Source organism: Papaver somniferum, chromosome 1 (assembly GCF_003573695.1).
Source record: "Papaver somniferum cultivar HN1 chromosome 1, ASM357369v1, whole genome shotgun sequence".
Taxonomy (NCBI): domain Eukaryota; kingdom Viridiplantae; phylum Streptophyta; class Magnoliopsida; order Ranunculales; family Papaveraceae; genus Papaver; species Papaver somniferum.
The window spans coordinates 31380069-31393210 of NC_039358.1; positions in this window are offsets into that span (position 1 = coordinate 31380069).

Below are 13142 nucleotides of genomic sequence, written 5' to 3' on the forward strand. Positions count from 1 at the left end.
CAGTTTCCCCCCCTGTAAACAATAAGAATCAATTTATCACTTTAGGTCTGATCTTATTATCTCCTTGCCAATACTTTTAACAAAAATACGAGTTTGAACAAGTAAAGTGCTATTGAAAGTAAAGTACTGCTATACGACGATGTTAATGATAATGATCTTTGCGTGGAATTGGATGAGAATGAGGAACCAGACTAATCTGACAAAGAACCAGACTCATCTAACAAGTTCTTTGCTTTTTAAACAGGGTTTTTGATGACCATTTTGTTTTCAGTGGTGGTTTTATTTATTTTTTAAGTACTGCACTAGATGGAGGCTTTTTACGCTGATAGATAGGTTGACATTTATGTGATGAATGATTCACGTTGAACTTTATGTTTTCTGGAAATGATGAACATGAAAATGGATGGGTTTAGTTTATTTATCTTTATTAGCTTACTGTATGATTAGAATAATACGTTTCCTACATAGGTGCCACTAATAATTCATACGTTTCCTCCCTAAACCAAGAATAATACAGGAGACAACCCAGCTTAAAATTATTAAGGTAAATATTATTCGAAATAGGAAAGTACTTTTTTTCTATAGCCTCTTCTCGAGTTGGTTAGAGATAGGAAACAAAATTTCGAAAATTTTGGGAAACAATTTTATCATAACTGTCTACGATATATTCTCTCATAAAATAAGGAAACTAACCATATTGGTTACACATCAAAAATTTGGAAATAAAAAAGAAAAACACCAAAAATCTTTTGTTTGGCGGGTGATGAAAATGGATTTTACTGGGCGGGATGATTTCAAAAGGAAAATCAATTCCCGCCTGATGGTTTGGTTAAATTCCAAAAAGAAAAAGAAAGATGAGTTCGATCTACTTTTTCAGTTTTTATTACTCGATTCATTCTCTCTATGAAATCATAATTCTACTACTATCGTCTCTAATCTTTACAAGGATACAACCTACCTCTTCAGACTCGATCTTTGTGTTGGTATTATTTCTACAACCCATTATCGAATGAATATTAAATTGATGTTAGATTTTTGTTCGATCTCATGGAATCAGATGTTAGATCTTATAGGTTTACTAGTTAAAGCATGATTAGGGTTTTTATTCTATCACTTCTTATAGGTTTACTAGTTAAAGCATGAGTAGGGTTTTTATTCTATTACTATCTCTAATCTTTACAAGGAATCTACCTCTTTAAACTCGATCTTTGTTGCTGGTAATATTTCTACAACCCATTATCGAATGAATATTAAATTTATGTTAGATTTTTTGTTTGATCTCATGGAATCAGATGTTAGATCTTATAGGTTTACTTGTTAAAGCATGATTAGGGTTTTTATTCGGCTGTATCAAAGAACAAGTTAATGACAATCACGGGTTGTACGATGAGATGTGATTTCATTTTGTTACAACAATAATATTTTAGGCTTAAGTTACATGCATGAACTATTATAAGATTTAGGTAAGGATCTTTCTTTCATGTTACTTAGTTAGGCTTTACTAGTTAGTTAGGTTTTACAAAATAAAAAAAACTTAACGATGCTAATTTTTTTCTAGGGTTTTTGTTATTGTTTGGGTTGGATTTTGATTGAGAGTTAATAACTCTACTTTGATCGACGATGTTGTGTCAATCATATTTATATACAAGGCTTCTCAAGATTTAATCATTTGAGTCTCTGTTACTTGGCGAGCCTGTAACGTCTGTATTTTAAGTTGCCACTTTTAATAATACCATGTTGCTGGTTGGCCAATTTGACTATATCTTCAAGCTAAAAATGGATAATCATTATCTGGTGCTTTAGTGCTCTTGGCTTTTGTAACAAAAAGTTATATAAGACCGTTTAACCGGTACCTTTCGCTTTGTGGATAACACAATAATCATGAGGAGATTTTGTGTGTTGCAGTGATGTTTTAGCCTCAAGTTACATGCATCACTGAGTTCATGTTTGTTTTTTTTCATATAATAGAAAATAGGTGTAACACATGTTGCCTATCCTGTTAGGTTTAGCTAATATTTTCCAAAATAAGCTCAAATTCCTAACTGAGATGCACGTACCTACACAGCTTTTGTCATGGCAGAAGATGATGATTACGACCAATGGAGGGAATCAGATGTTGAGGGGGATTCTGATGAAGAAACGGTGGATTTAGATGAGAGTCATGATGACATTGTACAATCAGATGACGATGATGGTGGAGATATGCTCCACACTGCTAGATTTGAAGACTTAACAGGTAATGTGAAACCTTGTACTTACTTGTTTCTACTTAAACATCACATGGTTTCATATGTTGCCTCGGTTATTTCCAGAGTCAGAAGATTCTGAAAATGATGATTTGGAGGTGTTAGAAGAAAAAGAATTGGAAAATGCTCCAGAAGCAGAAAAGCAGCCACAACAAGAAGACTCTACAGAAGTGATCATAAAAGAGAGGGGAATGACAAGAATGTTGAAGCTGCATAGAGACTTCTCGATAAAAGATGCCAAAAGAAGGGATATTGAATTTGACAAAATGTTCCGGCCTATTGGTAACCATAGAATTGAATTCAGTAGTTACCTAGGCTATTTGGTCCGTGATATGGTTGGCATAAAACATTTATGTTGGAAGGAAGTCCCTTCAACAACAAAAGAAAATATGTGGGAGAAAATTCTGGTATGCATATGCGGTTACCAATTCGTCGTTTTTGTTGTCTAACTGTGAGTCTGTGATTAACATACATTAGATGTTATTGCAGCTTCATTATGAGGTGCCCCATGAGCTGAAGCGAGTGGTCATGAAGCGTCTACCTGTTCAGCTGCGGGACTTCAGAAGGAAATTGTACAACAATCATGTAAAACCCTTCCTGGAAATGCCGCACAAACTAAGAACTTTCCCCAAAAAGTACGAAACGGTAATGGACCAAGAGAACTGGGACAATTACCTTAATCATGTACTAAAATCGGCTATATTTAAGGTATGGAATACACATTGCTTTTTCTGATTTTGTGTTTCGTTCTTATTGTCTATCCCAGCATACTAATGAAATTATTTTTATTTCCTCTGCAAGAAAAATTCGGAGAGGGGAAAAAAGGCAATATCACAATCCAAGTTCCCACATCGGACGGGACGAGGAGGATACTCGGGATTAAAACTAAAATTAGTAAGTCTGTTGTCTTATTTATTATACACTGCACAGTAAAACCGGCCATATCAGATACTTCTGTTTTGTATGTCGTGTTGCGTGTCTCATATATGCAGAAACTTAAAACGGTATAGGGATGTGTCCTCTTACACCAATCTGTAATTTTGTCACATTAGACGCTTTGGAATAGGTTTTCTGTTTTACACAGTTAATATTGCGGATGTAAATCCTTACTTGTTTCTGGTAACTACTAGGTCCAAAGCGGAAATGTTGCCGAAGAAGATCTTGAAGACCGGTGCTTCATGTGGGCAAGAGCACGCGAAAACAAAGACGGAATTGTTCCAGACGAGTTTGTCAGGAAGAAGACATCTGAAGTTGTGAGAAAACAGAAACTTTACAGTCCTCATGTTTTTAACCAAAGTAAGTGCACAGTAATTGCGCAAGGTTTAAATCAGAATTTAACACATTATTTGAACAGGAAGAGAAGCGGAAGATGATTCGAGAGGGAACTCTAACGGTTGGTCATAACGAGGATGCCCTAACAGTTGCGATCGGCCCGGATAAGGGTGGACGTGTCAAGGGGGCTGGCTTTGGAGTGACGGCAACCCTTTACTTTCCAAATGGAAGAAAACCAAGACACTCGAAAGAGAACGATGAACTGCGTGAAAAGCTGAAAGCTAAGGAGAAAGAATTAGAGTCTACTAAAAATGCGTATCAAGATTGACAGATAACTTGTTATCTCAAGGAGTCGACATTGCGAAAATTGTGGGCAACAGTATCAGCAAGTCTGGAGGAGAGGTAAGTGAACCGAGTTTTGATTAGATTGTGTAATTTTTTGAAAAAATTGGCAGACAGTATCTGATTTTTTCAAACAATGTGTTCAACTACAGTCACAGGATGCAGGACCTATCAACGCCTCCAATCGATCTAAGAATAACATAGGTCCAGAATCAGTTAAGCAACTTCAAAAAAAACATGGGAAATCCGGTCCGCAGAAGTCATCTGAAAGCACCAAAGGGTCCGCGAAGCGGGTCTCTCCTTGTACTAAAACGCCGACCGTTTCTACTGAATCCCAGCCGTCTTTAGTATCAAAAAAGAAGTCTTCGTCTCCTTCATCCACTGGGGAATCTCAGAATGTGCCATCTGAAAAAGTTACCATTGATGTATGGTTTTCCAACGCGTTTAAATTTTGAATCTTCCATTTACTATCTCTCATGCGCCTTGTGTTTCTGCAGGGCACATGATGCAAACTTTGGTTTGGAGAAAAGGACAACATTGTTGCCATTGGTAGAGCTTACTCTTCAAAGAAGGTATCTTATAAAATGAAGTCAGGAATGACGGGTGAGGTTACATGCTATAGCGTCATGGTTAGTGAAGTACTAAATGAAACCATCAAATTACCCTTTGGCACATCTTCTGGGATAAAAACTTTAAAAGATGTTGGTGATGCTGAAATTTGTTGGCCATCAAATCAAACCATCTTGGATCAAAAGGTTGGTTGCTATGCTTGTTTGCTTTATTAACTCATTGGATATGTTTTTACACAAACCAGTTTTATATATATATCTTGTTTGATATAAGAGACGAATATGTTATCAGCTATATGAATCACGGACGTTAGTGTATATTTTAGAGAACCTTATAGAACGAGATATGTGGTTAGCTATTTGATTGTGAGTCAGTTGTGCATTTTGCTTAAATGGTTTCACTGCAAAAACAAGGTACAACTTTCATTTCAATTTTCTGATGCAGGTAAGTCAACCAAAACATTCTGAGGCTGTGAAATCACCGGATCTACTCAACGGAAGCCAATCTCGTATCGCAATATCTGAAAAAGTTCCGAAGGTATGTGTTTTAAACCAGTTACATGATCTTAAGACCATATGAGTCTGAAATATGCTATCAACTACTATATGAATCACGGATGCTAGGGTGTATTTTGGAGAACCTTGTATATTTGTTACCTATTCATCCGTGTCTTCGCATTCACGGTGGAATTTGGCATATTTGTCACCCGAATATGGAATATTACTCTACTGCTGCAGGTAAGTCAACAAAATTCGGGGAAACATACTCTGGATGTGACATCAAAAGATCCACCTAGTCGGAGCCAATCTGAGATCACGACAACTAAAGCAGTTTCTCCGGTATCTGTTTTATTTTTACATGCATTTTAAATCTCAATTTGTTTTGAAGTTTTCGCTTGAAGATGTTCATATGCCATATATTTCCGCAGGGTAGAAGGTGCAACCTTTTTGACGAGCTGTCTAAGGCAAACGTCCTTGCTAGAGGTAGAGCTTTTCTGTTAACAGGAAAACAACAATTACATGGAAAGGATGGGTTGGAGGTTGATTGCCACAAAATCCTGATTGATGAAGTAATAAAACCGAATTTCTGTCTACCCGTACGATTTGCTGGTATGGAAACATTAGGGCAAACTTTTGGAAAAGCGATTCCTTGGCCAAAGTATGGTGTTCAGTTTACCGAGCCTGCTAAGAAGGTTAGTTGCTTGGCTTGTTTGATTTGTAAGTCGAATATACATAAACCAGTCTATCAATTATATGAATCACCGATCCAAGTGTAAATTAGAGAACCTAGAAAAATAGAAACATGTGTAACTTTCAAAAGTAACTAATAACTCTTTTAATCTTATGCAGAACCCTACCAGTAATTCACAACCAACTACTTCTCTGCGGAAGTCTCCTTCACGTAGCAACCCTTCTGATGGATCTAAGAAGCAGTCTCCTAATCTTATGCAGAACTCTACCAGTAATTCCCAACCAAATCCTTCAATATCTCTAGAGAAGTCGTGCACATCTACGGCAGAACATCTGGATAAGACATCTAATGGAGTATGTTTTTTTTGATTTTTTTTTCTTCGTAAATCTATATTGCTAATTCTAGCATCTTCTTTTTATATGATGTTCATATGCGTATCTCCGCAGAAAGCAAAATACGACTTTTGGAATGGATCTAGGGGAAACGTCGTTGCTAGAGGCAGTATTTTACCTATGGTGCCTAACCAGAAAATACATGGACAAGATCTTCCTAGTAACTGTTATGCTGTCAATATTCAGGAGGTTATAGTTCCATCGTTCGTGTTAACCGAACCAAGTGGTGAGTTTAAGTTATTAGGGGAAGCTAAAGATGGTTTTGTGGCATGGCCGAAAGATAATGTTCCATCTCTGATGACAAGGTTAGTTTCTTAGCTCTTTTGCTTTGTTAATCAAGTATATAAATAGTTTTACATAAATCGTGTATTCAGTTTGATTAAAGAATAAGTACGAGATAGAAATATATTAACACCTAAATGGAACATGAATGCCAGTGTAAATTTGAAAATTGATATTTGGTTACGGATTTTATTATGGGCGTCAGCTGTGAAAAATGCCGCGGCCTTCAGTGAAGTTGGCTTTATTACATTGTTGGAAAAATGACTTTTGTCTGTCTCTTGTTGAGAATTCACATGACAGACGAATTCGCCTTGGATTTAGAATATATATATATATACATTTAATCTCTCTTGCTGCAGGAAACTCCACAGCATGGAAAACCTCATGAGCAACCAGAACCAGTTTTAGATTCTGAGAAGAAATTGGACAGTGAAAAACTGAATGAGGAGCACCTAGCAGTCAATCCACATTCGGGGAGTCATGCAGCCTCTGAAAAGATTTCTCAGAAGACTAAAAAGGCGCAGAGAAGGTTATATGTACCAACTGTGCAGAAGGCATTGCAACTTTCAGCTGCGCACCAGAGGAAGACAAGGTTTGGCACGTCGAGAATGTCACAACCTGATCCATTGCATGCAGAGACACCACCATCAAAAAAGTTGAAGAAAAACTGATGATTTTTGGATAAATGCTCATCTAACAAGTTCTTTGCTTTTTTAAACAGGGTTTTTGATGTGTGAACTTTTAGTTTACGTATTTTTTAAGTACTGCACTAGATGCATGTTTTTACGCTGATAGATAGGTTGACATTTATGTGATGAATGATTCACGCTGAATTTTTTGTTTTCTGGAAATGATGAACATGAAAATGGATGGGTTTAGTTTATTTATCTTTAGTAGCTTACTGTATGATTGATTACCAATCCAGATGAACCATGGGCTGTTATTATGAAGGAAAAATATTTTCATGTTGTTAATCCTTTAACTGATATTGTGAACAAACAGGGGTCTTGGATTTGGCAAGGCATATGCACAGGTTTGAATATAATTAAAAGACACTACATATGGGAGATAGGTGATGGTACTTCTGTGCAAATTTGGAAAGATACTTGGATTCCAAATATGCACAGACCTCCAGATAGTCATTTTAGCTCTTTTAATATGAAAACTGTGAATCAGCTCATTGACCAAGACTCTAAGTCTTGGAATTCTGATATTTTGAATGCTTTGTTTGATGAAGATACTGTTAAAAGGATTACTGACATAAGAATTCCTATTGCAGGTAAAGATAAGCTGAGATGGGAGCCTTCCAGCAATGGAATGTTTACTATAAAATCTGCTTACAATGCCATCTTGAATGAAAACTTAGCTACTAAGCCAACTAAGAACAACTTAGACATCTGCTGGAAATCCTTTTGGAGATATAAGCTACCTCCCAGAATTCAGTATTTTATATGGAAATTCCTACATGGTTGCATTACTACTAAACATAGACTTGCTAGGTTCACTAAACATAAAGATAGTAGATGTGCTATTTGTAGTGGTAACCCTGAAACTATTCAACATCTGTTCTTTGATTGTCATCATGTCAGACATATATGGGATTCAGTAGACTCTATATTATCTACTATCCTCCAGGGTCTAGACTTACAAAATTGGATAAGTGGTTTCTTCTAAAGGCAAACAATGGTATGCCCAAGGATTTTAGTCTGTATGAGAGTGCCAGTTTCATTTTGTGGCTAACCTGGAAGGCTAGATGTGATACAGTTTTTGAAAACAAGCCATTTAACAGTAACATTGTTATAAACAATATTGTCAGGCAGATTGAGGACTGGAAAAGGGCTAAAAGTATGCAAACTAGTAGCAACAGTGCTTTGAGAATAATTGATAAGAACTGGAAGGCTCCTATAGATGATATATACAAATTGAATTTTGATGCTTCCTATATTGATAAAACTGTATTATCAGGATGGGGACTGATTTGTAGAGATTCTGCAGGAAACAGCCATCGACTGCGAGGAGGTGCATCTCTAGCCATTGATCCAGAGCAAGCTGAAGCGCATTCTCTCCTAGAAGCAGTACAATCGGCTCACAGTAAGGGATGGCGAAAAATTCACTTGGAAGGAGATTGTCAGAATGTTATAGCAGCTGTGAATGGGAAGGCAACAACAGTTAGATGGAAAACATATAATTTAATCCATGATGCATTAGTTATATTAAGTTATTTTGATTCTTGGGTTTGCACTTATGCCCATAGGGATGCAAATCATATTGCAGACTCTATAGCAAAGTATGCAAGAACTCAAACAATTTTCTTTTGTTGGTTTAATAGTCTGTCTGTATGGATCAATCTTCTGATTCAACAGGATAAAACAATATGTAAGCTTGCTTATCAATATATTTATTCTTTCCTATTAAAAAAAAATACTGTATGATTAGAAAAATACGTTTCCTACATAGGTGCCATTAATAATTCATACGTTTCCTCCCTAAACCAAGAATAATACAGGATACAACCCAGATTAAAAATTTTAAGGAAAATATTATTCGAAATAGGAAAGTAATTTTTTTCTATGGCCTTTTCTCGAGTTGGTTAGAGATAGGAAACTAAATTTCGAAAATTTTGGGAAAATTTTTTATCATAATTGTCTACGATATATTCTCTCATAAAATAAAGGAAACTAACCATATTGGTCAAACATCAAAAATTTGGAAATAAAAAAAGAAAAACACCAAAAATCTTTTGTTTGGCGTGCGATGAAAATGAATTTTACTGGGCGGGATGATTTCAAAAGGAAAATCAATTCCCGCTTGATGGTTTGGTTAAACTTCAATAAGAAAAAGAAAGATGAGTTCGATCTACTTTTTTAGTTTTTATTACTCGATTCATTCTCTCTTTGAAATCATAATTCTGCTACTATCTCTAATCTTTACAAGGAACCTACCTCTTCAGACTCGTTCTTTGTTGTTGGTATTATTTCTATAACCGAATATTAAATTGATGTTAGATTTTTTATTCGATCTCATGGAATCAGATGTTAGATCTTATAGGTTTACTAGTTAAAGCATGATTAGGGTTTTTATTATATTACTTCTTATATGTTTACTAGTTAAAGCATGATTAGGGTTTTTATTCTATTTTTACTATCTCTAATCTTTACAAGGAACCTACCTTTTCAGACTCGATCTTTGTTATTGGTATTATTTATACAACCCATTATCGAATGAATATTAAACTGATGTTATATTTTTTGTTCGATCTCATGGAATCAGATGTTAGATCTTATAGGTTTACTAGTTAAAGCATGACTAGGGTTTTTATTCGGCTGTATCAAAGAACAAGTTAATGACGATGCGAGGTGATTTTATTTTGTTACAACAATACTGTTTTAGGCTTAAGTTACATGCATGAACTATTATAAGATTTAGGTAAGGATCTTCTTTCATGTTACTTAGTTAAGCTTTACTAGTTAGTTAGGTTTTACAAAACTTAACGATGCTAATTGTTTTGTCGGGTTTTTGTTATTGTTTGGGTGTTATTTAGATATAACTCTACTTTGAAGGACGATGTTGTGTCAATCATATATATATATAAGGCTTCTCAAGATTTAATCATTTGAGTCTTTGTTACTTGGCGAGCCTGTAACTTCTGCATTTTAAGTTGCCACTTTTAATGATACCATGTTGCTAGTTGGCCAATTTGACTATCATCTTCAAGCTAAAAATGGATAATCATTATGTGGTGTTTTAGTACTCTTGGCTTTTGTAACAAAAAGTTATATAATACCGTTTAACCGATACCTTTCTCTTTGTGGATAACACAATATTCATGAGGATATTTTGTGTGTTGCAGTGATGTTTTAGCCTCAAGTTACATGCATCAATGAGTTCATGTTTGTTTTCTTTTCATATAATAGAAAAGAGGTGTAACACATGTAGCCTATCCTGTTAGGTTTAGCTAATATTTTCCAAAATAAGCTCAAATTCCTAACTGAGATGCACGTACCTACACAGCTTTTGTCATGGCAGAAGATGATTACAACGTGCCCCCAGAGGAGGACCAATGGGTGATGAGGTGGATTCTGATGGTGGCCATAAAATTGAATTCAGTAGTTACCTAGGCTATTTGTGGACCTGGAACCGATAAAAAAGGCGGGTTGGGGTCCTAATTTATTGGATCCGGAATCGATAAAAAGCGTAAATACCCGTCAGGTCTCTAAAAATTGATTACAATTTTTGCAATATGTCTTTTACTTCTTTATGTTGACTTGACTTTAATAACTTTCTACATTAAGTTATTGTTATATTTACGTAAGTGTTCTAATTATAGATTTCAACCTAAGAGAAAAATGAAAAAAAAAAAGAAAAAATTCCAACCAAAAACTAATCAAATTATGGGTAAAATTAACAAAAAAATAACAAATATTTAGGTACCCGCGTAATACCCGTTAGGGAAATTCCTATGAAAATGTACGAAAAAAAATATTTCTTGAGCCAGGTGGATAGTCAAACGTGATTCTGCACTATAGAGAAAGAAATGGGTGGTTGATCGTTAAGCGCCATGACGAAGTGAAGTCGTTGGCGTGTGAAGAATAAACGCTGGCGTGCCTTGTAAAACCGCTGGCGGGTGAACCTAGACCGCGAACGGCTAGTTTTAAACGGTCATCGAAACGACTAGTTTCTACCTCCATAAATACAGCTCGAGTTTGATCTCACAAATTCATAACAATCTTTCATTTGATCAATCTTTTCTGAGTTTCAATTGCTTTCGATTTTCAACCATGCATCCTGATTTTGGTTCTTCTGAGGAAGATATGGAGATGGATGAAATGTTGTATGAAGAAGAGGAAGAAATGTGTATGGATTTTTGCGTCAAATGGATGCAGATGCAATTCAAGATAGAAGGAGGCGAAATTTTATGTTGCAATTACAAACCGGGATCATACCAAAGCCTTTAGAGCCATATGAAGTTATGACTAGAAGATGGACGTTGCGAGATCGACATTTTTACCACGACAAGATGATGCATGATTATTTAAATCATGGTTGTGTCTATTCAGATGAGGATTTTCAACGAAGAGCCATATGGGCCGCAAATTGACGCAAAGGATTATTGTCGAGCTTTGTCAGGTACAACTTTTATTTAATTATCATATGATACACGACATGTACGAGGATTTAGTCCCGAACAAAAGGTCATTGCGGCCCTCCGTATACTATGTTACGGGGTACCAGCGGATTCCACAGATGATTAAATCTGTATTGGGAAACAACCACCTTTAGGTATCTCAAATTTTTTTGAGAAACAATAGTCGAGTATTTTGATCCAACCTTTTTAAGAAAGCCTACTCAGGAAGACGTTCAAAGAATAACTGCAGAAAACAATGCGAGGGGTTTCCAGGAATGCTAGGTAGTATTGATTGCATGCACTGAACGTGGTATGCGTGTCCGGTTGAATGGGAAGGTGAATATAAGGGTCACTATCCAAAACCAACTGTAATTTTGGAAGCTTCAGCTACTTATGATTGTTGGTTTTGGCATGCTTTTTTTGGACTCCCGGGTTCAAATAACGATCTCAACGTTTTGTATAAGTCACCATTGTTTGAAGATCTTAAGCATGGGATCGCGCCGCACTGTAATTTCACCATAAACGGTCATGCATACACTCAGGTTTATTATCTAGCAGACGACATCTATCCAGAATGGTCAACTATGGTTCAAGATTATAGTCAGACAGGTTTGGACCGACGACATTCGAAGGATAAGAAGTACTTTAACATACTGAAAAGGAAGTTTGCCATCATATCTGGGCCGACACGCTTTTTTGATCTTCAAGAAATGAACAAAATTATACTGACTTGCATTATTCTTCATAACATGGTCATTGAAGAAACCAGACGTGAACCAACCCATACTAGTTTTCCAGATGAAGATTTGAGGCCGAGGTTTGTGGTGTAGCATGGGCGTCCGGCAAGAGAATATAGACCTGCCACTGACAGAATCCAAAACCGTGAACTCTATGGACAACTAAGAGAAGATCTAACTAAGCACCTTTGGGATTTAAAAGGAGTAACAAACGATGCGCGGGGGCGAGACAGATAGATGTTATTTTTCAATTTAGTGTTGTTTATTTTAATTAATGTGTTATTTAATTTAAAGTTGTTTGGTTTTAACTAAACGACTAAACTTAAAATTAAAATTATGGAAATTATATTAAGAGTAATTTTAACTAAATGATTACATTTAAATTAAAATTAACTACTAAAAAAGAATTAAAATCAGTTATCAAGACGGTATTCATTTTCGTCTTCTTCCACATTCTCATACTGGCCAGTTTGTTGAGGAACTTGTTGCTCCGCCATGTCCATTTTCTTATTCAATACAACAAGTTGTCGTGTATATATTGTTGAAGTGTTCAAGGAGAGTAGCTTGTTTATCTTAAGATCCCTGTAATGTTGTCCTCGCGAAAGACGACTTTTTCGAAGTTGCTTGATAGCAATCCCACGGTCACTGGTCTATCTTCTTCTACTTTCATCTCGAATTCCTTGTGCTCAGCATAGTTAAACTCGTCTGAACCTCATTCTAATAATGCTCGTTGAGCTGCGTCTCTCGCTGCTTTTCCGGCTTTCTGACCCTCGCCTCTTCTTCTCTTGACGTTGGTGTTAACGTCTAGATTGGAGTTGTGTTGTTCCTGACTATTTGGAGGCCCGGTATATGGAGATCCAGTTCCTTCAGGTGAGGAAGCATACCCACCATACTGGAAAATCTTGCGAGGTTGGACCATGTGGTAATCTTGCAGGTAGGGATGGCCATTTGCCCACTCAACCCATCCTCCTGAGTACCCGTACCA